The sequence below is a fragment of the Rousettus aegyptiacus genome, unplaced genomic scaffold, assembly GCF_014176215.1.
Source record: "Rousettus aegyptiacus isolate mRouAeg1 unplaced genomic scaffold, mRouAeg1.p scaffold_m13_p_6, whole genome shotgun sequence".
Lineage (NCBI taxonomy): Eukaryota > Metazoa > Chordata > Mammalia > Chiroptera > Pteropodidae > Rousettus > Rousettus aegyptiacus.
In genome coordinates, this window is record NW_023416309.1 from 9,165,181 (window position 1) to 9,191,348 (window position 26,168).

At 53.5% G+C, this 26,168-nt stretch overlaps 1 protein-coding gene across 1 annotated transcript in view; it reads right to left on the minus strand.

Annotated features, from left to right (window-relative positions):
• Window positions 1-20,346, minus strand: part of ZMIZ1 (zinc finger MIZ-type containing 1) — a 231,613-nt gene extending 211,267 nt beyond the window's left edge. The window contains exon 1 of the mRNA XM_036222297.1: window positions 20,003-20,346. The gene's annotated coding sequence lies outside the window, so the exon portion shown is untranslated. The remainder of the gene's footprint in view (window positions 1-20,002) is intronic.
• Between the last annotated feature and the right edge of the window lie 5,822 nt (window positions 20,347-26,168).

The following is a 26,168-nucleotide window of genomic DNA, read 5'->3' on the forward strand; positions in this document are numbered from 1 at the left end:
TGGTCACTGTCTGCAACTCTGAACATCTCAGCGAATGGTTTCATTGTTCTCGCATCCTGAAGCCTTCTCTGGAGAAGGGTATGGGTTTCTAGAGAAATAAATAATGGGATCGCACATGTCACTGTAGCCTCCAACCACACCTCTACCTCCAGCTCCCTGTCATCCCAGCTTGCATCCTCAGCTCTGCCTCCTGGGAGGAGGCAGAAGCTCCTTTTCTGGCTCCAAGCACAAGTGGACAGCCCACCCTGACCCTGCCTGTCAAAACCTCTTCTATGCTGGAGCTCTCTGTGGGCCTTGAGCAATCTGGCCACAGCCAAGGGTGGGTAGGAGGTCCAGGATCCCATGGGTGACAAGGAAAAACCCTCCAACTGCAGTGTCCCATATTAAGGTCGCACTGGTGGCCAAATGGAGGGAGGCTAGGAAAGGGGAGCTTCCCTCCCTACTGCTTCGGGAGCATCCCAGAAAAATCAAGTATCTCGGGCCTGGGCCTGGGCCTGGGCCTGGGAGTCCCTGTCCTTCCTGAGCTTGTTCCTCTATGAGTAAAATGGGAAATGGGTGAGCCGATAGGCAAGCTGTCTCCCACGTCCCCACTTTTGTTCTAACTAATCATGCTTGAAGAGACGGAGGTAGGGCCAGTGCCCAGAGCAGTGAGGGATGTTCAGAAGGCAGGATAGGGAAGAGAGGTGGGGTTGTCAATGGCTGCAGAAGCTTAAAAGCTGGTAAAAGGCTTAATCCTGCATAATGATTTACAGAGTGACAAGTAAAATAGATTTACCATGACAGCTTGAAAGGAGAACCACAGAAATAAAATTACACTGGGGCTCATCCTGTCTCTCTACAACCTGTCTCCTCCCTTCCGAAAACCAAGGACTCTGTACGTGGGCAAAAGGGAGAGATGGCCAGGTGGGGCAGGGGATGAGAAGTGGGAGAGGGACCAAGGAGGAGGCAGGTCTGGCCCTGTTCTGAGAAGGGCCAGTAGGTTCTCTGTTCCAGGTACAGCCCACAGAGGTGACGCTCCAGGCAGCCCTCCAAAGCCAGGGTTATCCGCATTTACAGATAAAGACACATCTGGCTGACATGTCCTGCATGAGATTCCACCTTTGGGGAGCATGAAGTAGGTACCCCAAGTGCTCAAGGGGCCCAGTATCCCTAATTGCTACCTGATTCCCATCTGAAGTGGGCCCATTGGCTCTAGCTCTGTGGAGGGAAGAATGACCCAAAGTGCCGCTGTTTTAGCCATGGACCACAAAGATGCTCTTCCTGGCAGCAATGAACTCCTCAAGCTGCTCTGGGTTCCACAACTGCCATCCAGTGCCTCCAGTGCAGCAATGGCCCACGTATCTTCTCAGGCTCTTCAGTCACTGCAGGGCTGGTAACTGTGCCCATAGGGTTACTCGTGTGTACCAACGGGCATCGTTTTAAAAACAAAAATTGAGAAGGGACCATAGAAGAAACAGACCAGATTCCCCTTAGTAGCTGTGGGGCCTGAAGCAACTTCACCCCTCTGAGCTCAAGTTTCCTCCTGGTTCAAATGGGGTAATACCACCCACTTTTGAGGTCTGTCGGGACAACCATAAGACCCCAGGGAACCCTACCTCATGCACAATGGGTGTTTCCAAGAATGTGAGCTTTGCCTTAGGTGACATGGATCAAAATATACTTACAGTGGGGACAGCTAGATAGAAGCTCTGATCTCAGTCCTGGCTTAGCAAAATCACCCACTCATGGTCCACCCACCTTCCCCCAGTCCTAGGGAGCTACTCACTTTGAGGTGGAGGAAAGGTGGTCAGGGATGGGAGCGATAGCAGTCAGGCTGGCTTTGAGACTACCCCCTAAACCTCTTGCAGCCTTTGCTCTGCTTCTAGCAAAGACTGGAAGGGCCTATTCCCAGACCAAGTCTGTGGACACTCTCAAGCACTTCTCCCTGACACTTACCCTCTGGCTGACACCTGGCAACTCCCAGCTTGGTGAAATGCCATCCTGCACCTCTAACCGACATAGTACAGGGATGTGCCTAGACAGGCCTGAACACCCGTGTTTACCCAGCAAAAGGGTGACCCTCCCTCCCGTCCTCTCCCAGCACCGTGGCAAGCTGGAGCCCATTTGCCTAAAGACTCGCCTGGTGCGTAGGCCATGTGTACGAGGCTCCAGACCTTGGCCCTGCCCAGGGAGTCTTGCCCAAGAGGCCCTGAAGCCTGGCCAGACTCCTGCTGCTGAGCCGATTCTCCCAGGAAGCCAAGCTGAAAAGGGTGGCAACGCAGGCACAGTGGATGCCAAGGCGGCTTCAGACCCCAGCAGCTTTGAGCAAAACCGGAGGCAGGAGGTGCTCTTAGGAATGGGGCGTGGCCCAGACACCCCTCAGACTTTAACTGGATAGGAGGAAGACAAAAGAAGGGGCCAATGGCCAAGGGACCTATGACCTCAGGACTGAAGTTATTCAATTCTTTCTCAAGCAAAGTATGCAAGTCACTTACAAGGCACTCACCTAGAGTACAAATATATAAATTTTCAAACCACAAAACCTACCACCTCTGTGTAAAGTATAGCTGTCATTTATTCATTCACCTATTCTGCAAGAATTTTGGAATGTTTGCTAGGTGCCAAGCATAGTGCTAGGTATTGGGGGGTCAGAACCTGCCTGTGGCTGGGGCACCTTGAAGGTAGCTGAGATTCTGCCAGATAAACGCTGCAAGAGTCGTCAGAATACAGTGCTGGGGGAACTAGGGCAAAGATAGGAACGAACCCACTTGATCTGACTGGTGCACAAGAGCCAGTCAAAGCTTGAGCAGGGCTTCACAGGCTGCCTAGAAGTTCGCCAGGAAGAAAGAGCAGAGATCAGAATGTGCATAGCACACACAAGTGAAAGTTCAGCTTGAGCCAGAGAATGAAGGGTCCTGAGTGCCAGGCTGTAGGTGGTAGGGGAGCCATGAAGGAGTTTTAAGTAGAGCAGAGGAGGTAACAAGATCAGAGGTGCCTTTTATTAAGGTCGCACTGGTGGTCAAATGGAGGGAGGCTAGGAGAGGGGAGGCTGGAGGCAGACACCCCAGGGAGAATGCTGTTGCAAGGGGGGGAAGCGGAGGGGTGGCTTCAGAAACATTCAGAAGGTGGAGTCTAGAGGCATCAGTTCCCTGACTATGTATTCTCACAGGCCAGGCTCTGGGCAGGGCAGTGGGCACATAGAAACCAAATGTCACAGGCTGCAGTCCTAGGGAAGAGTCAAGGGTGACTCCCAAGTTTCAGTCAAGGCAGTGGGCCAAGGGTAGTCCTGCTCGTGGTCCTTAGGGTAGCTTTATTAGGCTCCCCTTCCTCAAAACGCTTGCCGCCATCCACCAGGAACCTATTCAATATACGTATAATCTATGGGGACTATAGTGTCAGTGCCTCCCAAATTGTACAGTGCAAAACCTGCACGATCACACTTGGAAGTCCTCGCAGACACAATGCCACTGCGCAAGCACTGGAAAGATGGAGTGTCAGAGCCCTTCAGTTCAGGCAGGAAAAAAAGGAAGACAAACTCTTATACTCAAAGGAAGAAACGGAACAAGCAGAGCGGAATGTTTACTAACCCCCACCCCCGTCTTTTGGGCATAAAAAATCTGACTAAAATGAGAGGTAGCATTATTTACTATATGAAATCCAAAAAGGAAAAAGTAGCTGCGCAAACCAGGTAAAGAAAGGAAATAAAAAAACACAAGTCAGAAAGAACCTGTTTCAAAAGATGGGGATTTGCCAACACAGTACAGAAACCCAGTTCTGGCCTTAGAGCTTACTAAAAGATTGATTTTTAAAAAGAGACCCTATGTACTAATCAAAACTTCAGCAAGTGAACACAGCAAAGAGAAACCCATGTGCTGAGAAAATTGGAACTATGTGGATAGCGGAGTTTCCATTCCACCATTCAGCGACTAGAACTTTATTAAAACAACCTTCTCTGCTCTGCCATCTGGATACAGGAATAAGACTCAGCTGGTACCCTCATGGAGGGGACAGTCTAGTGGGGGAGACTGCAGAGGCCTGGGAGAGTGCCCCCACGAGCAGGCAATGACAAAACTGAGGCATGTTGGTAAGGAGTGGCTAGGAGACTCAGGCCACTGTCCATATGGTAAAGGCCAAAGCCCTGACAACAGCTGGCAGTGCCCTATGTAACAAAAGAGAATTTTGTGAGCAGAGGTGAGATAAATAACATTCGATCTTGGGGGCTTGAAGTAGGGAGCCCCGCCTAGCCTAGAGCTAAAACTGCTCAAAAAGGCTTCCATGAGAAGGGGCCTCTGCGTACACAGGCAAACTGAGGGCAGAAAGAGCCAGGGGCTTGACTAGGTCAGGAAGGTGATCTATGTTCCAGGTGGAAAGTGGGTCTCCTAAGCCCAGGCAGGGCCCCTTCCAGTGCCCAGGGCTGCCATGGGGATGTTATTCAGCCCTACATCAGATACATAGGCAGGGAAGTCACATCTGGATGGCTATGCTGGTCCCTGGCTACTGGGAACCACTCAGAAACAGAGTGGGAGGTACTTCTCACACATGGAGCTAGATTCTCATTCTTAAAAGGTTTGGGCTTTCATTTCCCCCCAAAAAAAGATGTTCGCAGGGGCATCTCTCTGGCTGAGGTCAGTGCTTGCATCCAGCTGGCAACCCTAACAAGTATTTTTATTGGGCACATGCTATCGTCCTGGGGGGGCAGGCACACCCCACCCATTTTACAGATGAGCAAGCAGGCCCTGAGAGCTCCAGAGGCATATTCATCCTAGGTTACTCTCTTTCTGGGCTTGATGGGAAAGGTTAACAAATTCTAAGCACCAGGTGGAATTCAGGTGTTACCAGGCTGAGGCTTCTGCCCACTGAGCCCAATGACAGCTACAAATGGCAGACGGGGATTTGGCTGAGGGTCTGGCCCTGTGCTGGGCATCTCGAACCCTTGGCCTCACTAGTCTGAGCCCTGTATGGCTGGTGTGGAGTCCCCAGAACTGCCTTGCCAGGGCACTACCGGGCTGTGGAGGGTGCCAGCAGCCAGGCTGCAGTTCTGTGCTAGGCTAATTCTTGGCTTCTGAGCAATTAAGTGGAGAGAGAAGAGAAACAGTGAGAAGGCGGTCCCCACCCACTCAGCTTCGCCACTGTAGGCAGCCTTCGGGGCCACCCCAGGACTGCCAGCCCCAGGCCACCACTCAGCACCAGAATGCTGAGCGGGCAGCGTCCAGCAGAGACAAGGCCCACCTGACAAACACTGGCTCTGGCCACCTTCAAGGTGTGAGAAGGAGAAACCCAAGGGCCTGTGCGGGTTCAGACCAAAGCGAGCTAGCCTGGCTTCTTCCCACCAACCCATCTTCCTTCTCGGTACCCTGCTGCCACCCTGGGAAGTTGGACTTCCCTCCTTATGCCTTTGCAAGTCACAAGAATGCCAGTTTAGTTATCAAAGGCCACCTGGCTACTGAAACTCTGGAGCTCCGAAGTTGCCTGACTCAGGCAGGTACCTTGTTGGAGAAGAGGGATGAACAAAATGGGGAAATGGAGGCCCAAAGGGGACAGAGGGCCTGCCTGTGGTGATGTAGAAGGATTAGAAACAAAAGGAAACTACCTTAGAGATCCAAGCAATCCCAAAGCCCCCCATGTTATAACGAGTAAATCGAGGACTAGAGATGGCAAAGGACCTGCTTAAGGGGACTTTGAATTAATAAGAACCCTGGGTTGATCCTCTGGGGACAAGATAGAGCTGCCCTCTGTGACCCCAACCTCAAAAGTTAGGGAGGTTGCAACACTTCCTTGTTTCCATAGTAACTAGTTACTGCTCCAGGAATACATTACATGTTTTTGTTCCCTCCTCTGTGCTGGCCCTGGGCCAGGCTGTGAGGACACAGAGCGGAAAGAAAGAGGGAGTATGAAAGGAGGCCCAGACCGAGACTCTGTTCTGGTTGATCCCAGGCACTGGAGGGCAGGAGAGAGAGAAACCAGGGACTTTTCAGTGGAGGAAGAAATCCCCAATGTCTGAGAGTGTCATGGAAGGGAGTACAAGTGGTGGCAGCTGGGCTCTTAGGGATGCATAGGAGTTAACCAGGTAGAGTATGGGAGTGGAGGAACTGTAGGCAAAGGCCCCAGGGCTTGAGAGTGGCAGCTTGTTAGAAAACAATAGTGCATTGAATAGAGGATATTAAAGTGTAGGAGATGAATGGGAGAGATGCACGATAGAGACCAAATGCAAAAAAGCAAAACTGCAAGCACAGATTAGGGTGCGAGGAAAACCTCACTATGCTCCTATTTTTCCAACTGTTAAATGGACACCTTATGACAGAGTAGCCATGGCTACATGGGAGGTAACAGGCATAAAAGGAAAAGTGCTCTGACGCACAGAACTTGTAGACCTGGACCAGCTCTCCAAACCCCAACTCCTCAGTCTGCTTTGCAGAGGTAGACCTGCACTCCCAGTGGGCTTCTGGGCATAACCTTGGTCAACCTTCAAAATATATCCAGGATCTGACCACTCTGGTCTAAGCCCCCAGCACCCTCATTTGGGTTACTATAAACACTGCCAAGCTGGTTGCTCGTTTCCATCCTTGTCCTCTACAGTCTATTCTCAGTTCACAGGCCAGAAGGACCTTCTTAGAGGGTATATCGGATAGTCTCGGTCCTTTAATTAAAACCCTCTGGTGGCTCCCAGAGAACTAAGAATGAAGTCAGAAGCTCTTTCCATGCTCCATAAGGCCCTCTGTGACCTGGTCCTTGACTACGTCGCTCACGTCCTCTTCCATCTTCCTCCCTCTGTCCCTCCAGCCAGCCAGCCACACTAGCCTCCCTGCCTTTCTTAGAGCATGAAAAGTATGCTCCTGCCACAAGGACTTTGCACTTGCTGTGCCCTCTGCCTGGAGTGCTCTTCTCCCATATGTTCATAGGTTCGCCCCCTTGCCTCCCTGAAGTATCTATCTGCTCAAATGTAGCCTCTTCAGAGAAGCCTGCCCTGATAAATCCATCTAAAGATCAATTGCCTTACCCATTTCCCTGTATCACTTTATCCTGATTTATTTTTCTTTGAAACACTTCTCATAACTCAGCATGACATCATACATTAAGTTGTGAACTTATTGCCTATCTCACCTACAAAGGGCCTCTGTCAAGTTCACCACTGTATCCCCAGGGCCTGGAATAGTACCTGGCACACAATAGGTGCTCAAAAAACTTGAATGAATAAGTAATCCATCGTTCTTGGGTAGCTGATCTATAGGAAGCCCAGAAGGATCCCAGTGGCAGAACACTGGGGGCTTCAGGACAGACATAAAACTTTGTTCTCAGACTAGCGCAAGGACCTACCTACAGGAAACATGTACTACCCTCGCTGGGAACCAGCCCCCAATGACTGGAAGCGAAGCAGGGTCTGCCCTGAGGCCCCGGAGGATTGGTGAAGGGAAAGCAGCAGGTACTATTCTGCACAGTATCCCTCTTCCACACACGCTAGGTCTGGGTAGCCCAAGGAATCAACCTCAGGGATCAAAGGATGGAAAGAAAGCTAGGCTTGGTAGGGCAGGAGGAGTTGGTGTCATGGTGGCTCTGCAGCAGATACCTTCCCCCTCTGGGCCTCAGTTCCCTAATCAGGGAACTGGGGATGTGAAAAGGAAGAGAAAAACTGGTTGCCCGGGTCCTTCCCGGGCACCTTTGGGTCTTTAGTGCCCTGGAAGGGGTCACACCAGGTTGAAACTAGGGCCACAAATTCAAGCTACAGTCCCAGGCCAGGGTAACATCCTGCAGCCAGGCACTTGGGCTAGAGGTCTCAGGTGGGCTCCTGGAGACCCTGTTTTCATCTAAGGTGATAGCTGGCAGAGTGCAGGGAAGCCTAGTCTGGGCCGGGAGGTAAAGGGGAGTGCCCTGTCAGAGGGCCGGGGGCCCCAGGCAGCGGGAGCCAGCTGTCTCATGCAGACCTTAGGGAATACCCCGGGGCCCAGCGCTTACAGTGAGCACAGCCAGAGGCATAAGGTCCAAAAAGTTTTGTTGAGATGCAGATGGTAAGTTTCAGGCCAGCCACGACCATTGCCACACCATAGAGTTACTTACTTCCCTGTGTCTCACTCCAACAAAGAGTTTCTGTCAAATGACAGGGCAGGGGCTGGGCCCTGGCTAATGGTCAGGATGCCTGGGTTCTAGCTCCAGCTCTGCCACAGATTTGCCCTGTGACCTTGGAGAGGCCTCTGCCTCCTCTGGGGTCAGACTCAGAAGCTAAATGAGAGGGTTGGCTTGGATGGTTTCCAAGGCCTTTCTGTGCTGACATTATCATCATTACACACGGTAATAAAACATCACACTCCTTGCCACCAGGACACTGCGTAGCATGCAAAGCGCTGGCCCTCCCCACCGACTCCTGCAACAGCCGCGGGGGACACTGTCGGTGGGAGGCAGTGCCACCAGTTCTGACTCCAAATCCAGTGCTCATTACAGACACCCCAGGTCTTTGGGGCCTCAGGACACTGAGGCAGAATGCTCCCTGACAGAGTGGCAGGGAGCAGAGCCAGACAGAGAGGGGCTCAGTAAGGAGGTGAGTGGAGGCAGACAGGGAGGGAGCACTAATCACAGCCCCTAGCTCCCCTCCCCGCTAGGGGCCCCAGTTCCAGTGGTAGGTGAGAATGCTGAGAGAGGCTAAGAAGATAAAGACAGGCTTTTTCGAACCCTCTGGCATGTCAGACCCTACTTGAAGAGCAGATGCCAGGCCATTTTCTTTCCCTTGGATCCTAACGGCAACTGTTGGGATCTTTCTAGCCTATTTCCATTTCTCAGCACCTGGGTTAAACTGTTTCTAGGTCAGGCCTGAGGTCTCCAAGCTGCCCAGGTTCTTAGAGGCAGAGACAAGAAGGTAATAGAAGAAGGCCACTTTTTCAAGGTAGCCTACTCTGCCCACTCCAGCCTTGAACTCAGCCTAGAGAGGAGAGGCCTCCAGGGATACATCTCTGATGCAGAGTAAGGAAGGGAATTCCCAAGATCCGAGATCACCATATTCCACGTGGTCCTCAGATGAGAACTAGGGAGAGGCATCGTTCTAGGCTCCAAAGAAGATAGAACTTCCTAGGTGGAGGGGGTTGCTGGGAGGCAGGGAGCAGCCTGTCCCTGCAGGCATGCAGGCCCACAGGCCCACACTGAAAGGTGCTCTGCGGGGATGCTATGTAACAGGTATCCGATAAGGTGGCCACCAAGCTCCCACCAAGCTCCCTTGTGGTCTTGAGAATCAAAGGTCCCATGAAAATAGTAGAAATAGTAGTATCTGGAGCTCTAGGTGGGGGGCAAGGGTAGGAGAGGTTGGTATCATAATGGCCCAGCCACCTCTAGGGGGCTGGCTAAGAGGGCAGCCATCCACGACGCAGAAAACTCCCGAGAATTCTGGGGCCCACAAAGATTTTAACCCCCAAAGCAGTTCCGCTCCTTCTGTCTAAAGGAATCATCCCTACAGACAAAGCACAAGCAAAAATGAAGGTGTCGACTAGGCTCAGGTGGGAGGAATCACTGTCCTTTTGCAGGAAATAAATCAATGCTGAACTCACAGCTTCAAGGAAGCTCCTTTCACAGCCACAGCCCCAACACCAAACACCAGGCAAGAAATCACACCTGAGATTTCCTCTGTTTTTCTAGTATCACAAGAAAAAGGGGATCCTGGAGCTCAGGGGAGCTGAGCAAACCAGGCAGGGAGGCTGATGGCCAAGGAGTCTCCGGACCTACTCCCTGTGAGCCACAAAGCCCACTTTCTCAGAATGCCAGAAAGTCAGGTTCATGAGGACTGAGAGCCAGGGAAGCAAAGTGTGACTCATCCACAGTCACACAGTGGGCCTGTCAGCATGGAAACCCAGCTCGGTCCACTGCTCTCCCCAGGGCCCCAGCCTGCCTCTCCCCACTATAACGGCATGACACCCCCAGCTCAGGGCTCACAACTGATTCGTACCACCACTATCGAGTGCTCCTCTGTGTGCAAACGCCAGCAGGCCCCATGGCCCATGAGGAAAAAACATTAATGAGAGTGGGATAAACAGGTTTGAAATTGGCCTCCTGACCCAGAGATCATCCCTAAACCAATCCTGTCCTGACTTCCTAGAACAGGGAGTGGATGGGAACTTCCTCCCTTCACCCTAATTGTTACCTAGCTCTTTCTGGGGAGGCTTTATCCTGATGCTCTGGTATATCTCATGGAGGGCGAGACCAAATGGTTTCACCTGTGAGGTCACCAGCACAGGAAGCCATCCCCTGGAGCTACCCTAGCCCCTGTGCCAGGTCTTATGTCCCAGAGGCCTACCACTGTTAGTGACTTGGTCAGGTCCTTTCCCCTCCCTTGGCCTCGGTTTCCTCACTAGTACACATCTGGATTAGAAGCAGGAGTTATAAACACAGCGCCTCCATGGCTCAGGAGGTGACACAAATGAGTTGGAATGGAAGGGTTTGTGGGCAGGAGGTGGGGGAAAAAACTCAACAGTCCTCTTCCACTCAAGGGCCAGAGTAATTTTAGACCCTTGAATGAAGGCCAAGGTTCTTACACTGCTTTCAGGCATCCAAATCGATTGAAGGATCTGAATAGAGCCATGGACCATCTCCAGAAAAATACATGCTTGCAAAGGTGTGCACGCAGGTTCAGGGGCTCATGGCCTCTGCAGGCCAGGTTCAAGGCCCTTCTTGCTCTAACAGCCGGCAAGTCTTTGAGACCCATCTCTAGGGACATGGCAGAGGTCCCAGCCCTCTGTCAAGCTGGCTTTGCTTTCAGGACTGCCCAAACACTAAAAGATTTGTGGTCTGGTAACAGTAAAAGAAAAAGAAGCGAAAGAAAGTGACAGAGACCTGCAGGCTGGAGGGGAGTAGAAGCCAGGTAGAACTGCCAAAAAGCAGGCTAGGGAATATTTCTGTCCACATGGAAGTTGTCCTTGTCCTCCCTAGCATGAGTGGTCCCCCTTGGGAAGGTGGTTCTTAAGCAGGGAAACCATTCACTGGACAACACTATGGATGCCAGAGCTGAAAGGGACCATCTAGCCTGGTATTTCCCAAGATGTTACAGATGTATCTTCAATAGTTATTTTGCATTAAAAAAAGGAGGTGGGAGGCGTGTCCTATAATTTGGGAAATGCTGAGTGAGATAAAGGGTTGGCAATTGCCTAGGAGAGGGAAGGTGTGATCTGCTATCTTTTGTGGACCTTTGTTGCTGAGAACCCACTTTAGGAAACTTTGATGTGGTATCAGCTCATGATTTTCATAAGAGGAAACTGATGCCCAGAGAGGTGTGCAGCCAGCCTAAGGGCCCATAATCAGTTACCGCTCACAGAAATTCTGTACAATAGTTTACGGTGACAAGGCCCGGTCCCTTCCATGCTCTCTTCTGCTTCATAAAGGAAGAGCCTGAGAAGGAGGTATTATCATCACTAGCCTCAGCTTACAGGTGAGGAAAGTGAGGTTCTGAGGCAGGAAACCAGATGCAAATCTTCACCTTTTGAATATCTCTTTAAGAGAAATAGGATTTAAGGGTAGGTTCAACTAAAATGAACTTGGGTTATCACAGGGCAAATACAGGGAAAGCTCTCAGAGATGACCCACCAGCCTTTCCTACTACAAAAGGGAAACTCTGGATAATGGCAGGGGCTGGGGCTCAGGAAGCCTGGATCCCAGGCCTGGCTTTGGTTGGTTCCGAGGTATCAAGGTGGTCTTGGGCAGTCCGCCTGACCTGAGCTTCCTCATCTGTAAGCTGGAGGTAAAGTAATACTAACAACTAGCTGCACCAGACATTGTGTGAGCAATGGTCATAACAATGACTGAGGCTACTGTTTTTTGAGTTCCTACTATGTGCCAGGCATTGTGTCTGTGCTCTATCTTCTCAACCTATGGGGAAGGCAGTATGTTATTTTTTTATTATTAGTAAGCCTGTTTTGCAGATGTAGAGACCAAAGTTGGAGAACTTAAACATAACTTACCCAAAGTCACAGAGATCACAAAGGATGGACCTTAGGGTTGAAACTAGGCAGTCTAAGAGCCTAAAACAAATTAGGTGCCCAGGAAATTCTGGCTATTGTGATATCATGGTAAACTTTGGCAAGTTGTTCTAAAGATGTCAACAAAAGTAGGAGTCCCAAAGCACAACATCAATAAACTCCACCCCTCCTCACCCAGACCACTCAGCCCCCCTTGGTGAGGCACCTGGGTGACCTGCAGCCAGTTCCTTCGCCTCTCTAAACTTTGGCTTTCCCCACCAGCAAAATGAGAAGTTTGGACAGAGAGCTTTAAAGGGCCCTCCCCACTTGCAAATGCCAAGTAAGGGTTTCAGGACCCTTTCCCATAGCTCTCTGTGCCCTATTTGTCCCTTAGCCAGGTTGCTGGCTGGTCTAAGCCATATGCCCATATTTCCCAACCTCAGTCAAATACAGCAGGGAGTAGGGTGGGAATCTGGGCAAGAGCCAGCAGACCAGGCAAGGTCCAAGCACCTGGCATTTTCTCCCTTGTCCTGTCCTGAGCCTGCTGGCTCTTCTTCACATGCTGTCACCTAGGCCTGATGCAGGCGACTTGTTCCAAGGGTGGAGAAGGAGGGCTTGCTCCCAGCTTCTCTATCCACAGAACAAGTGATAGCAGGAACAAGGCAGCAGGGGCCATTAGCCCTGCAAATGACAAAAGACAGCATGTGGAGGGCTGGGTGGGGGTGGGGTCAGGCGGAAGAAGCCACCCACCTTTTGGACTAAACAGGCCTATGCAGATGAGAAACTGCACCCTCCCTAGAGGGTTTCAGTTTTACTTCCCTCAAATCTGCAAGGCAACCGACCTACTATATTACCTTTCAAGAAATACCCTGCTGGGTTGGAGCTCTAATGCTGCATAGAACTGGGGGTACTGCTGAAAATGTCCCCTTCTTATTCCTTACCCCGAGAGCTCAGAAATAAGCCCTGTCCCCCTCCCCACCAGGTTCAGCGGGAACTTCCCAAACCAGACGGAACAGCATTTATTTATGAGCTCCGAAGGGTGGCCAATGGGGCTGCTCCTGGCCTTAAGTACATGCTCAATAAATATTTAATGAACTAAAGGACTGGAGAGATGGGGTTCCAGGCCTGGCTCTGTCACTAATTCACTGTTGCCCTTGAATATGGCCAATTGTTTCTTTCCATAGTTGGGTTTCTTGGGCTAAGAAAAGATTGGTCAGACTAGGTAACCCCTGTGGTCCCCCAATTCTACGGTACATAGGGATGCAAAACACAGAGCCAGGGATGGAGTGGAAGGCTTCAAACATGTCACTCTGCTGCTCAGAGCAGAGAGGAGAACAGCATGAGACTGCTGGGTGGGACCCTTCTGGGCAGGGGTCCTAAAAGCCATCCTCCCCCTGCCCCACAAGTGCCAGCCTCTGTGGAGTTGCTGGGAAATGAGACTGGGGTAGAAAGGATGAGAGTGGGTACAGTTTCCATTTAAGTCAGACACCAAAACATAATTCTGGAGGAGCCACTTAAAGTACAAAGAGATTGTATTTTAACAGTGCCCCCCCCCCCCCAAATCAGAATAGTTTTTACCATTTTCCAGCAGAGCGATCATCTGCACTGAATTGGACCCTTCAAGAGATCAAGAATTTAGGAAAGACTGGTAGGGAAGGAGGGAGAAAGCCCCCATGTGTAGGACCCCTGGAAGAGGCAGGCATCTGTCCTCAACTGAAACCCTGGCCAGCAGAGGTTGGCATCCTGTGGGGTCCAGAATTTGAGGGTGTGCGTGCGTGTGCATGAGAGAGAGAGAGGAAGAGCGAGCATGCGACTGAGAGAGAGGATAGGTAATGCCAAATGGAGAGCAGGCTTAAGTACAAATGAAGCCCCCAGCCTCTATTTCTGAGAGAATACATGTCTGGATGGTTCACTAGCCTTGGGCAATTTCAGAAATGCCCTGAGATCTCCAGGGACAAAGATCATAAAGTCAGACCATAGCAAGTCCCTGACATCCTGTCACTACCAGTCATCGAGGCCCTGCCCCTCCTTCCGTAGGCTTCAGTTTCCCCATATGTCCAGTGAAGGGCTGGAGATGATGGTATCTAAGGCAAATGCCTGCTCTGACAGTCGTGATGCTAAGATTCTACAGAAAAGCACGCCACCTACCATCATCACTCAGGCCCCAACCCTGGAGACCTAGGAAGGGAGTCCCCAGTCCCCAGCCGGCTGTCTAAGCTGGGGCTGGGGCAGAATGGAGTCCCCACACCGTCTGTCCTTAACAGCCTGCCATGGCTGAAACCTTCAAGTGGTTACAATTACAGCTAGGCTAACAGGATTAGGGGCGCATTGAAATCTAAGAAATCTAATTAGCTCAGACACCCTGGCCTCCCCAGCACGATCCTGCAGTAACCCTGGCAGCTGGGCCTGACAGGCGGGGTTTGAGGCCCTCCCAGGCTACAGTCATTACCTGTGCAGGTGTGCCAAGGCTGGGCCAGGCTTCCTGGGGAGGTGCCAGCTCAGCCTACCCAGCTGCTCCCTGCTCTGGACCCTACCAGTTGCAGCCTTGTCCTGGGGTGGTGCTCAGATGAGCTTCAGAAAACCAGGCGCAGGTTGTGGGCAGCAGGCAGGCTGTGTCAGGAGGCGGAAAGAACCCAAGAGCCTGCACAGAGACGCCACCCCACACAGCCTGAGGACTGACTCAGCCAGAGGAGGGGCAGGCTGAGTCAATGTCTGTATCTATAGAAACCATCACAGCCCAGGGAAGAGCCTTGGGCAGCACAGGAACCTGGGGCCTAGAAACATCTCTGCTTCTTGCTCTAGCGCCAGGGATGGGGGCGAAGGCCCATGCACAAACATGTGTGCCCAGGAAGTCATGGCAAGACTTGGGGATCAGAGCAAACTCAGGGACACAGCTGCTGGAAGGTGTGGGACATGTGCTGCCAAAAGTGGAAGGTGGGACCAGACACGTGAGGACCATCTGTGACCCTTCCTGAGCATAGCTCCTCACCAGCTTCTATCCTTCATCCCCATTCTTGAGGTCCACAACAACTTCTGCACCCGTGTCCCTATCTGGATGATAGACTTGGAGGGCGGCACAAGAGTGTTGGCATCTCTAAGAATTGAGGTTCAGTCCTGGCTTAGCCACAGTCATTACACATCTGTGAACCTCAGTTTTCTTCTCTGTTAAATGGGGGTAATTCCAAATGGTAACTGGCTTACAGTGTTATTATTGGAGTTAAAAAAAAAAAGTTGGAAAGTGCTTCCAAATCCATCAAGTACCAAGCAAAGGTGAGGGGCAGTGGTTATCGTGTGCCCCATGGCAGGCAGACAGCTGTTGGTGGTTAATTATTGATTTAAACTGATCTTCCTATCCTGACTGGCCTGTAAACTCCTAAGGAACAGAACTGTCTTACACACTTCTGGGTCTCTCACAGGCCACAGGCCTCATACTGTGGACTCTCAGGAAATATCTGCGGAGTCAATGCTGGGCCCTGGACCCAAACTCACCACCTGTTATGTGTCTCCTTCCTTCTCCTCATATACAATCGAACGAGAGAAAGAGCCAAAAGGCAAACCCGGCACACAAAGACAGACAACAGTGAGCCCCTCAAGTAGACCCTTGCCCACTCCCCATAGGTCACTCCCAATAAGTGCTGGAAGAAGCCACTAGAAGGGCATCCCCCCATCCCACGTCAGTATGGACCACGTGGGCACTGGTTGTGAACCTATGATCATTCAGGAAAGCACGAGTCTATGGTCTAGAGGACCCCCAGTACCTCAAGATCATAATGAGGGTCAGGGCTTGATTTTCAGAAGGTATGCCATGCAGTAGAACATGCTAATAGCCAGAGATGTCCACTGAAGGCAGAGGCTGCCCATAGGTGGTGAGCACCCTGTCATGGGGGTAGGCGTGCAAACCAAGACAGGACAATGAGCTGTTAGGATATAGGCTTAGATGAGAGAGCAGCTTTTGGAAAATGCTTCTAGCACCTCCAATTTAACCCCTTTGTGTTCAATACATTTTGTGCCCATAGCCTGCCAAGCCTTTAAAGGACAGGGCTCTCATGACAACAATCTGCCTCATCCTCACAGCGACCAAGCGGGTAGGTGGAACCCTTTTTACAGATGAGGAGACTGAAGCCTAGCAGAGTGAAGCTACTGACCGAAAGCAGTCAGCCAGCTACAGCCTCCTGACACTTCTCCCCCATATCCTCAGGTAATGAGAACACCCACATAATCACGATGGATTTCTGGACTCTTCTCCCAAAGCCTGTGCCTGTGCCTGGTTTTCTGAATCTCCCTTCATCCTCCCTGAGGGCAAGGCCAAACCTCAGAATCACCTCTGGAGCTCACAGCCCAATCTGGCTCTGCATCCCTCCACCCTCAGGGGCTCTAGGGACAAAGAGACCCCTCCCCCTAGGCAGGGGCCACTGTGTCCTGCTGAGAGGTCAGAGTAGTCACCAGAGAAGGCTGCAGCAGTGTCCAAAGTAATTACAGCAGTCCGGCCTTTGTTGTCCACACAAAACCTAAGGAACCTCATAAAGATGAGGCAGTGATAGGAGCCAGGCAAGGGCCCTCGGGGGCAAAGTTATGAATGAAAACGTATGGAACTCAGTCACCGCCTGGCAGGCCCTGCTTCCTGGTTCCATGACAGAGTGCCCAGAAAAGCTTCTAGAAATTAACTTGTTGGTGCCCTAATTTCTTACAGCAATGTCTCTCCTTGAGGCTGGGGTCACAGCTGCCTGTTGGACCCTGGCCACAGCCATATAACTCAGTATTGATGCCTTCACACATGGGTACTCTTGTGACAAAACTCTCAGGACGCAGCAGGCCTCAAAGTGTCTTCCTTCTTTATCCACCTCCCATCTCTGTCAATTGGAAAAAAGTGAAGTCTGCAGCTCTTCTCAGTTGAGTCCTTCCCTGAGCAATTTTCCAGGATGAGTTGACAGTGGACACCTGTCCAGTTGGGGCACATCTCTGAGGGCCAGAAATGGAGATATTATTGAGTGACTGTCACCAGGGGAGTGCATGTGTGTGTACATGGGTGTATGAGAGAGAGAGAGAGAGAGAGAGAGAGAGAGAGAGAGAGAGAGAGAGAGAGAGAGAGAGAGAGAGAGGAAGGAGAGAGAGAGAGAGAGAGAAATAGAAAGAGAGAAACCGTGGTTATGTGCCCACAGTCTCTGGACCTTTCTTTATTTTGTTCCTGGCTGTGAAACGAAGGAAGATCTGCCTTCCTTCTTTCCCTAGGAGGAAAAAGGGACATTTTGTCTCCACAAAGAAGCCAGCAATCCCCTTCTGCATAGGCAGGGCTAGTTATCAAAGTTTCCCATAAAGTCCAGCAATTTCTTATTCCCAACTCTTCTCTGTGAGCCATATACCCTGAATGCCTCAAAACTCAATCCAAAAACCATTTAAAAGTTATGAAATCTCCCTACTGCGCCCCCCCCACACACACCCCCAGTCACTGCCACCAACTTACAGAAGTCTAAAGTGTGGAGATTTACATGTGAATACAGCATTTCATAACCTCATGACTTGGGACAAGGAGACGCTTCTGTCCTTTTGGGAAAAATAAAACCCAACCAAAACCATAAAAGCCAGAAGAAAACACCATCTCCTTCCAAATGCATTCCCTTGGCCCCAAAGTCACACGTGCTCTGTGGCAGACATTGCTTTCAATGTGTCTTTTGTTTGATGCTGGTGTTTCAACATCCTCAACTTGAAAAGAGAAAGATCAGCACAAGGCTTGGGGCATTCACAAACCAGGGCCAAGAAGCGGGCAAGTGAGGGGCAAGGAACTCCCCCCAATCTGGACCCCCTCAAAAAGCAGCCAGGACCAAGAAAGTTAGGGGCTTGCTCTCTCTTCTAAACTCCTGGGAGCATACAAATGCCAGGGAAGGGCAAGTTGGAGTTCATCACCAGCCAAGCTGCCCGTTCTGCACCCACAGCGCCTGCTTCTTTATCTCTACCTTCAAATAAAACAAAAATAAGCAAACCCAGGCACCTCTGGGAACGGCCTCTGGCCTCCTGCCCTGTCCTGTGTAACCAGCCTGTCTTCACACCCACAGGGAGGAGGAGACTGCACTGGTTAGCCTTCTGGTCCACCAGGTCCTTTCCCCGGTTGCAGGGAGACAAACTGTTGCTCAAGAAAAGTGCTCCAGAAAACCCTTGGCACCAGAAGGTAGCTCCAGGTGGCTCATGCCCGGTGCCAAGCCGGGGGCTTCCATAGGTGGCTTCCCATTGCCCTTTTAAATCAGTGGAGTTGAGCCCTACTCTTCCAAGCCCTGGGCTATCTACCCAGGGGGCTCCAAATGACCATGGCAGAGCAGGAAGGGGGGGAAATGCTGGCGGAGCAATGCCCTCACCCTGCCAGCCCAGCCGCCAGCTTCTCGGAGGACCTCTGAGAGAACATTTGTTTGGGCTGCCAAGTTAAATCTTCCTCCCTCATGTCAGGGCATTGGAAAAGCAGTCAGGGGAGAGGAGAAGGGGGAGAGCGGGAGGGAGTGGGGCGGAGGAGCAGAGGGAGGGAGGAAAGGAGGGAGTGAGGGAGGCGAGTGGGCTCTCGGGCCCCGGTTACTCCAGCACTGCCTGCCCAGGAAGCTGGCGGCTCCCAGGCAGACGCAGCCGGGACTCCGGACACCCAAGCTGTGGCCAGGCCGCCAGGCCTCTGGGGTCCCACACCGGGTGCGAGACACCCTCGGTCCGCGCCCGGAGAGAGGCACTCGCTCTGTGCCCCGCCAGAGGGGCGAGATGGGAAGGGAAGCAGAGGAAGAAAAAGTTTGCTGCAGGTAGAGGGGCAGGGTCAGGCGGCCCCGCCGTCGGGCTGTCCCCTGGGAAGGGGTGGGGGGCATGGCCGGCTGCCCTGGCGCGCTCCCGCCCGGGTTGTTTACATTCCTGGAGTGTCTTTTAAACCCGGGGCTGAGGCCGGCTCCCGGCCTTCTCCAGCGGCTCCGGGGCAGTCTCCCGTGAAAATCTGCTGGCGCACAATAGCCAGGAAAGCCGCAGCCCCTCGCCCGCGCCCCCGCTGCTCCCGGGCGGGGAGCCTGCCCTCCGCGCCGCGCCCTCTCCCTGCCGGGATGGCTTCCTGGACAGATGTCCCTGGCGAGGGGGCGACGTGCGCCCGCTGCTTGTGCCCCAGACGTCGAAGCCGCGCTCCCCACTGTTTTCTCCCCAGCCTAGACACCAGGAATGTGAAACAAGCTCCCAGAGCCCACCCCCACCCCAGCTCCAGCCCCAGCCCCAGCCCGGCCCCCCAACCTCCGCCCCTGCCGGCCTCCCACTCCCCCGGGGCCGCCGCCGCCGGAGATGAAGAGGAAGAAAGAACACGGGGAAATTACTTTCGTATTTGCAACGCGCGCGCACACACACGCACATCTTCCCTCTGGGCTCCCCTCTTGGCCGGGGCAGCCCCGTCCAGGCATTGCCCTTAAAGCCCCTTCGGCTTCTAAAGACCTACAGGAAGCCCCTACACACACACCTTGGCGTTCCCCGCTCACACCAAGCGCCGCTTATCCCCGGGCAATTCACACACAAACAACTTAACCGCGCCCCCACCTCCCCTTTACAAAAGTGTGTGTTTTCCTGAAAATTCAGATGCACAACTTAACACCACCACCCCTTGCCACCCCGAAATCCAACGTCGCGGCGGTTCTCGTACACACAGGCGCACAACTTCGCGTCTCCCCGAAGGAAGCGAAGGAGACCAAGGTGGTCCTAGCCCGGTCCTTCCCACCCTCCCTCCCCGAATCTCGGTCCTGCCGGGCCCCCGGCGTACAAAACGAGGCTAGAGGCGCACCGGCAAGAGGAGGGCACCAGGTCCACGCGCGCAACACTGCACTCACGCCCCGCACACCCAACAAGACCCGGCACCCGCGTGCAGCCCAAGACCGCTTCGCGCAGCCCGGCGTTCGCCAGTTGCTTGGGCCTCGGCCCCTGGCCGCCACGGGGAGCGCAGCGGAGCCCGGTCGCCGGCCGCTCTCCCGACTCTCCTGGCCCTGGCGCACCCTTAAAGGGAAGCGCCCCAGCACCCAGCGCCCCATGCTCGCACCCCAAGAGTCCACGGGGAGCTGGAGGAAGGCCCGGGGCGAGTGGGCTCCCAGGTCTGGCCCCAAACTTACCAGGCGCTGCGAGCGCCGCTGCCGCCGCTGGAGGACGCGCCGCTGCCGCCGCCGCCGCGACCGGGCAGGGCCGGCTGGGGCCGGGAGGAGCGCTGCGAGGGCGCCGAGATCGACTCTGCCCTGCTCCTGCTCCTCGCAAATCCGGGCTGGGGTCACCGCGCTGCGCCGGCGCTGCTCGCTCGCTCAGCCGCCGGATCGCTGCTCGCCCGCCCGCTGCCCGGCCGCTTGCTCTCCCGGGTGCCCGCCGCCGCTCGCTTTTTTAATGTCCACAGACAGTGAAAAGGAACTCGGCGTTAGGGGGTGAGTAAGTGAATCAACTCGCCCGGAGCCGAGCAAGTTGAAGTGTCAGATTACATTGGCTATTCTATTTCCAAAGGGCCCCGCGCCGCCGGCCGGCCGCAAAAGCCGGTGCGGAACCGCGGGCGGAGCGGAGCGCAGCGCCGCCGCCGCCGCCGCCGCCAGCGGTCTTATCCACTCTGCTCGCGCGCTCTCTGCGCTCTCACCTCTCTCTCTCCCCTTCTTTTTCTCCTGTTTCTCTCCCTCGCCTTTCCTTTCCTTTCTTTTGCTCTCTTTTTTCTCCGCTTCTCTGTCTGGGCCCTCTCCAAGCTTTCCCCTTCTGGCTCTAGTGGGTTTCGCGCGTCACCCCGCCCCCCCCACTTGCTTCTTCTGCCCCTCTCCCTCCACTACTCTCTGACCTCCGCCCCCCTCTCTCCGCTTTCGACCCATCAAGTTTGGAGTAGGAGAGAAATGCTGAGCCTAGGAAGGGGTACCACAGTGGGGAGGGTCTAAAAATCACCCAAATCACTGGAGTGCCCCCCTCCTCGCTCGCATGCCCCCGACGGCAGTGCATTCCGCGTTGCGAACGCGGTCAGGTACCCGAACTGGGGGTGAGCGAGTTGCTAACAAGATCGCCAAGCCTTCTCCTTGTAGAGGGCTTTGGGATTCTTCCCAAAGTCTGAGGACTGGAGGGTGGAGCAAGCAGAAACCCCATCACCACCACCACCACCACCAAGGGCGTTGTTGGGGGAGGCTGGAGCGCGGTACCCCGACGGCTGGGAAGGAGCCGTGCGCGCATTGTCTGTCCCTGACACCCATCGCGTCCAGAGGTGCGTGGATTCCCTAAGGCCCGGCGGGGACTGCCCTGGGCCCAAAGCGCGCGGGCGGGGTGGGTGCGTCCGGACCCTTTAGTCCAGAGCGGGGCACTTGCCCCAGGGGCTGCAGAGAGCGAAGACACAGGACGCAGTTGGGTGCTCCCACTCGCTGCATTCCCCTCTCAGACCCATCCCCGAGAGTATCCAAGTGCGCGCCCACCTTGGCTCACATCCACTGCCACTAACACGGAAACTCCTACACAGACAGCATACACATTTGCTCCTACACTCAGTATTACAAACACGCTTCCACACGCGCGCACGCACACAAACGCGTATACTTGCCTCAGATATGCGTGTACACGGCCATAGGAGGCAAACTCAAAGAGGCATGCAATTGCACACGCACACACATCATTGTACAACCCCACATTCACTCAAAAACAAAACACGAAACATTACCCTGTGCACTAAATTCTCACGTTCACGTACACATATAAACACATGTCCTCCTCCCTTCCTCTTCCACACCCCTTCCTCAAGCCCACCACCGCTCATGATGTGCGGCACCCTCAGTCCCAAATCATAATCAGCGCTCCCGCAGCACACACGCGCGCGCGCGCGCGCGCTCCAGTACGCGCTCCCCTCCCCACATGGGCGAGGGGAGGCTTCAGCCGAGCGCCCGCTGCGGATCCCAGGTGTGGCGGTCGCTCCGAGCTCCGTGTTTTGCAGTCCGCCGCGGTGTCAGAGGCGAGGCGAGGAAGGGAGCTGGAATAACAAAGGCAAGTTGGGGAGAGCGCAAGGGGGCGCAGCCCCGGCCGGGACGCGGGGGGAGTCCTGCTCGGCCGGGGCTTTGGAGGCAGCAGGGTCTCGGGCGCCAGGAGCCGGAGGAGGGGGGTGAGGGGGGAAGGAGGGGGGTCGAGGGGCGGGCCCGAGGCGTGACGTCAGAGAACAATGACACCGCCAGGGGCGGACACCAGGAGGCAGCAGGGGCGGGGGTCTCCCCGGGGCCTGAGACTCGCGGAAGACATCCTGGCTCGTCCATGGCCGCTGCCTGATTGACGAGGCACGCTTGGGAGTGCGGACAAGCCACGCAGATTCGCGGATCGTCACCGGCCTCTTGGGCAGTGATCAGCGCGGACGCTTGGGCCAACGCGGGGAGCAGGCCGGACTACCCTTGCCACCCCCATTTTAGAATATCTTTCAGAGGGCTTCTCTGACCTCGTCTTGAACTCCTTTAGGGCCAGCAAGATCACTCCTTCCACCATCGAGGGCGAAGAGGCAAAATGAATTTGCCAGCCTTGAATTCATTCTCAGAGCTATACTAGTCTGACAGCCAGCGAACTCAGCCTGGATTCCTGAGGGCTCAGAGGACTGCGGCTCAGGTCCACGAAGGCATGGGGGGTGGCGTGAGGGGGGAGGAGGTTGGCGTGGGGATGCTGGGCGCCTGCTTGATTTTCCCTGGGCAAATTCTGCCTCCGTGTGCCATTAAGTGCGCGGGAAATCACTCCTTTCTGAGCCTCAGTCTTCTGACCTGTCACATGGACTGTTATCACACTGCTCCCCACAGGTGGCAGATAAACATCCTTTGGGAGGGGAGATGGTATGAAAGCATTTCCAGATCTCAAGGGACACCAGGAAGGAATGGGCCCAGCACATTCCTGTGGGAGGGAGCCTTTCCCCCTCAGCCTCTGGATGGCCCAGGTTCCTAAGTGGTCAGAAGGGGCAACCTGAGAAACCCTTAATAGCCTGACCCAAGGCTGGGAGGAAGTCAGGTTGAAATTCAGCTTGCTGAATGGTGGCTGGAGCCACAGCTGTCCCTCCCCCCAGCAATCCATAGCATTGCAACAGCTACAAAGCCACCCGCCACCCACCCACCCACCTCAGAGTAGAGTTTCTGATGTTTAAGGACCTGGAGGACAAGAATCCAGCTTCCACCAAGAACTAGACCAGTTCCTGCTGCCTTGAGGACCACCTAGGTCAGAATGCTCAGTCCTCTGAACATTTCTCAGTGAGTAACAGGGCTCACCACTGCCAGGAAGTAGAGGATACACGTGACCTTGGGGGTGACCACTCATGTTCAAAAGCTCCTGTCAAGAGGACCCCCACCCCCACCCAGTTCCCCTTACCGCTGAAAACTAGGAAGCCACTGGAGAGGATAGAGGAGCCAAGCCCAGTACACAAAGCATGCCCAACTCTCTGTAGCATGGAGTCTGGGGGAATTTCAGCTCTTTCCAGCTGGACAAAATTACCACTTGATGGCAGCTAGTCAGAGAAACCTCACCTGGGTCCAGGCTTCCTGGAGACCCTGGGCTCCAGTCCTTGGTACTCAGGCCGTTTCTGTCTCTACTCATCTTTCAGGGGAATAACAAGGCAGGTTGGATTCTTGTGGGGTCTTGAAAGAAGCTATGACTTATTTAGTACTTACTATGTGCTGGGAACTGTGGTTAGGGCCTCTTAGCATTAGCTTATTGAATTTTCACAGTGCCTGGAGTTAGATGCTAATACCATCCCACTTCAGAGAAAACCACACTGTGAGTAACTTGCCCAAGGTCAATCAGGATTAGAACTCAAGCTTTCATTAAATTTCCTGCTGGCCTCTTAGCCCCAGCTCTGCATCCTCATTCATAGACTCTCTGTGTGGCCCTAGGCAAGTTGCTAGCCCTCTCTAGGCTTCTTGCCCTTCTGTAAACCAAGGGCAAGGTCTATGGAAAGGTCTATGGTCAGGCTTCTTTGGGGACTGTGTGTCCTGAGCCTCTATCCTCTCAGCCTTGACCTCTGTGGGCCTGAAAGGCAGGGTGGAGCAGAAAGGAAAGTGCTTTCACTTCCCAGCCAACTGAAAGCTGGAAGATGAGTCCCACTCAGCCAGTATAGGCCCATAAATCACCTGACACTAGAGGCAAATTCAGTACCCATCAGGAGGGGACATGCTACATGGAGCCCGCCTGTAGGCACCAATGCAGGGCTTAGCCCACACCCACCTTCAGAGAGCAGACTCAAGTGCTATTAACTTCCTTGTGTTCTGGGAGCCATCAGAGGGGAATCTGGCCATTGATTAGGCCTGGTCCCTGGGAGCAAGTAGTCAGGAAGTTGGCAGCAATAGGAAGCTTTAGGTCCTGAGGCAAAGCGGAGGACCTGTGCAGTGTGTGGTGAGTGCAACCTCCTCGGCCTGGGGGCCCTCAGTGGGCTGGCAGCAGAGGATTGGCACAAGTGGGGGTGGATTGCTACCTCTCCAGGACTGCCTCTCTGTTTCCACTCTCTATCCCTCACTCCCCAAAAGGGAGCCAGGGGACTAAGAGGCAGAAGGAAAGTCACATTTATTGAATGGTTGCTGTATACCAGGCACTGTGGAAATACTCTCTTGTTCGTCCTCTCCAAGAGCCAGACAGTGTAATTCCCTCCTGAGGAAAGAAGTTCAGAGAGGTTAAGTGACCTGCCCAGGATCTCACAGCTATTCAGTGGGTGGAGCCAGGTCTGGGCTGGGTCTTAGGGTTGACAGTGGGGACTTGCCTTCACCTCAGCACCAGCTATGGTACAGACAAGGTGACCTGAGTACTCTGAGATGGAGTAAAAGCCCTCTCTCACTTGCCAGGGAATGACTGGGGACTCCTGTGGCAGTGAGGTTAACTTCGTGAATCCAGGAGACATACATTTGGTTGCTGCCCAGTTCAGAGGCCTGTGCCACTCAGGGTGGGTGGTCAGGTTTAGCCAAGAGCAGATGTTCCCTTCAGCATATCAGGGTGCCCTGGTCCGCTTGCTCTCTGTATCCCAATCACATTGCCCCTCCATTCTTTAAGGCCACACTTCCCCAGCCTCCTGGCCTCAACTTTCCCAGGCCCTTGCACCAAACTTGCTATATTCTTTTTCCATCATGGCACTCTGCCCTGTGGTCCCAGACCCAGCTCAGCCATCACCCCTTTCTTCCAAAGGGGAGTCCCAGAGAGTAGACTGAGAGCATGCCTTGGGACCTAGGACACTGTTGGTCCCAGCCCACCACTGCCTGACTTGCTGTGTAGCTTGAGCACATCATGGATTCACTCTGTGCTTCTATTTCTCCATCTGCCAAGTGAGAGAATATGGGACACACAGGAGATGTCCAATGGCACTTTTGCTTTTGATTATACTATGGTTCTATAGGTCCGAACCTTCAATCCTTGGACTGAACTATAGTGTACTTCAGGATTTAAGAGGAGCCCTACTTTGGGGAAGGCTCTCAGAGAGCCCCTGACCAGGTGGGAACAGGAAAACACAGAAGTTGTCTAGGACTGTGACTAGGAAATGACCTTAATGCCTTGCTTCGTGGGGTACCTTGCACCCTCTGAGCCTCACAGTGGCCCTTTTATGGGTGACTAAACTGAGCTCTGATTGGTGATGGTGGCTTTTCCATGGCCACACAGCTGGGAAGTGCCAGAGTTGGAATAAGAACCAGGTTTCCTCATCCAGCACCCTCTCCCCTGAACCAGGGATGCCAGAAGAGCGATCTGGGACCCAGTTTGTCCAACACTGCTGGGGGAAGTCTGAGACACGTTAGCCAGAGGAGGTTCAAACTTTGTTCCTCTGTCCTGACAGATCCTACGCCCTGAGGGTGGGTCCCTCCTCTCTGGCACTGGAGTGGGGGTGAGAGAAGCTCTCATAGTCTCAGCATCTCTCCTCCTCACCTGGACAGCAGTCTTCTAGCCTCAAGGCTCAAGTCCTCTTGCCCTGACCCTGGTGTGTAGCTATTCTGGGTGGCTTCCAGATTGCCAGCCTTATAGATATATATGTTCTTACCTCCTCATGTTCTTCCTGCCTCCTGGGACACACCCCTCCCAGGCTTTAAAGCCACATCTACAGCCACCTGCTTGGAAGTCTACCCTGATAACTCTAGCAGACGTGTTATCTACCTGGTCTCAACCTCCATATGCTGCTGTCTCAGCCTCCAGCATCATTGTCATCATAGCATTTACTTAAGCTCTTAGTATGTGCCATTTATGAGTATCTCCTACACATGAACTCCTTTAATCTTCAATAGTAGTAGTAACTTCATTTTAAGATGAGAAAACTGAGGCAGGAGTTTTATTTTCCCAGAGTCACCA